Here is a 3,033-nt window from a genome sequence, read left to right as displayed (position 1 = left end):
TCATGATGAGGGCAGATGGAGATGGTTCAGACATGCTCTTTGCACTCCCCAAGAGAGATTAGCTCACCAAACTTTCAACTGGGCTCCACAAGGTACTAGAAGAGTTGGAAGACCCAGGCCTACATGGCTGAGGACTGTGGAGCGTGAGGTTGGAGATGATGAATGGAGAACTATTGATTTAAAAGCTTGGGTGGAGAGAGGTCTTGGGCGCTGATCATTTGCATATATGGTTAGTCTCTAGGGCAATGTTACTGCCCCTTGCCTCTGCCATTCATGAGCAGCCTTTAAACTTTTAAACATAGTATTTGACCACTATTACAAGACTAGCACCAAGTCTTGCTGGAGATCTACGTGACAATTTGGAGTCTTAACTGTGTCCATTGCCTCATTGAAGATATGCCACTTTAAAATCTTTATACGTATATGATCAGTCCGAATATATCACATTTTCATCCACCTAAAATGTATTCCTTACAATTTTCAAGGCAAACAAATTACGATTGTGAGATAAAAAAAAAAATGTATCGAACAGCAACAAAAATTTCATCTTGCGAGATCATGTCTTATTACGTGTCGTAAATAAAGGCTTATTGCCTACGGTGACATAGGAGATGAAAAATGATAGTCATCATTGCTTTACGAAAGTTGTACCATTATTACATCACAGAAGGCATTTACTTGCGTGACTTATGCATGTTATAGAATAAAGCATTAAAAAATTTCTAGTCTTTTTTTTTTCAGTTCTCCTCTAAAGGTCTTAATCAGGGTTGCCAGATTATTACCACTGGATTATCGTACATCAGCCTTAAAATTATCGTTTTTCACACAGAATTATCGTACATGTACAATAATTATTGTACAAATGGCAACTATGAAAGACTGTCTTATTATATTTAATGTTCTAAAATAATTTTTAGTTTAAAGTCTTTTTTCTTTTATCTTTTCATGAATATATTCTCTACCTTTTCGTGAATATATTCTTCGAGTCACGTACAAATTTGTAAAAGTTTCTACCGTCTATGATAAAAAGTTCTGGATTTTATGAATGAGATGAAATACGCAAAAATTACGTAATGATTTTGCAATAAGAAGTTTTAAGTTTAGTGAAGTCTTTTATACGTTCGAGTACGGACATATTCCTTGGGTTTTTATTATTAGTTATTAATGTTATTATTAAATATCATTATTATTAATAATTATTATTATCAATAACAAAAGATTCCCTGAGTTTTGAGAGACGTGTATTCTCGGATTCACTAAAATTTTTTTTTTTTCTTATTCGTTAATTGATATTTAGGGTTTTTTACGTATGCATTAGAATAGATTATTAACATGTCACTCTTTCCCTCACTTTATTCAATGTTTCTTCGCAATTGGTTAATTTTTATAATAGTATGTACATATTAGCGTAAGTTAACAACAACAACAACAACAACAATAATAATCTCACTGAAGCTGGTTTATGATAGAATTTTAATAAAAGAAAATAACAGTAACAATATATAATTGCTTATGAGTTATTTTTTATCGTTTTGTTCTTATTACAAAAACCTGTCATTTTACTAAATATTTCTATTAGAATATTACCGCTCACTTTAATATCATCTGAATTGGAGAATAATTGAAAACTCTATGCTCCCCCCCCCCTTCCCCCCCCCCCCCCACCCCCGAGGCTGTCGCTTGTTGGAATTACAGTTCGCTAATATTACTGATCGCTAATGCTATCAGTCGCTAATGTTACTGATCGCTAAAATTACCGGTTTCATATCTATTTTTATGTACAGGGTAAATACAAAATTAATTAGATATTGAAGTTAGTCAGTTTTAGAATCTAAGATTTTTATTTTTGTTTTGTTTTTGGAAATTCATTTTGATTTTTCATACCTTATAGAAAAATTACAACTGGACTAACAATTCGACACAATTCCAGATAATTTGACGATTATGAAGACTTGTCTTATAACATGAGTAAATGGTATGAGTTGATAAACTGATATTTATAATTGTATGAAAATATTATTGAGATGCATCTAGTGTAGTTAAGAGCGATAAGATGAGAGAGAGAGAGAGAGAGAGAGAGAGAGAGAGAGAGAGAGAGAGAGAGAGAGAGAGAGAGAGAGAGAGAAATATATAGTTAGTAAAACCATAATAATTTGATATATTCTCACGATTGGTCATTTAAAAGAAGCAGATAGAGAACCAAATAATATCCAAAACTAACGGTACATGATCTTATGTTTTGCGTATAACTTTACCTTCAATTGCGTCTCTAAATACGGTTCGCGTATTTTTCTACCTCCATATATCTATATGTCAGTAAGTCTGTCTTTTTACAAGTTATCGTAAAAAGATTATCAACTAACTTTTAATCATCTTCTTTATCTTTTAGGACGCTTAGAAGTAAGGAAGGATTAACTCTTGTCTGTCCTCCAATAAAGAATCCAGTTCTTACGAAACATGATGTTATGGGATTATGAACCCAATGCAAAATTAATGGAAAGATCTTTTTTTTGGAAAAATTACATAATACAATAAGGATGCGGAACACGGGCTCTTGCGTTGGTAGTCAGTCAAAATGTGTGTTGCTTGGTGTATATATAAATGTGTGTGTGGGTGTATGTATGTATGTATACTCATATATATATATATATATATATATATATATATATATATATATATATATATATATATGTGTGTGTGTGTGTGTGTGTGTGTATATGTATATATATATATATATATATATATATATATATATATATATACACATATATATAATGTGTGTGTGGGTGTATGTATGCATGTATACTCATATATATATATATATATATATATATATATATATACATATATATTATTTTTCATTATTAGAGACAGTTACAAAATATTATAAACTAACTTACACACATGTCATACACCTTCGTGGGTGGGAGACTGTACGTTGGATCATACTTAGTCTATACTGAATGTTATCATCCCCCAAAATAAAGAAAAAAGAAAACTTTAGATATAAATCATTTGAAATTTCATGAAATA

The sequence above is a fragment of the Palaemon carinicauda genome, chromosome 4, assembly GCF_036898095.1.
Source record: "Palaemon carinicauda isolate YSFRI2023 chromosome 4, ASM3689809v2, whole genome shotgun sequence".
Classification (NCBI taxonomy): domain Eukaryota; kingdom Metazoa; phylum Arthropoda; class Malacostraca; order Decapoda; family Palaemonidae; genus Palaemon; species Palaemon carinicauda.
The sequence above is the reverse complement of the archived record's forward strand: the minus strand, read 5'-3'. Positions refer to the sequence as shown.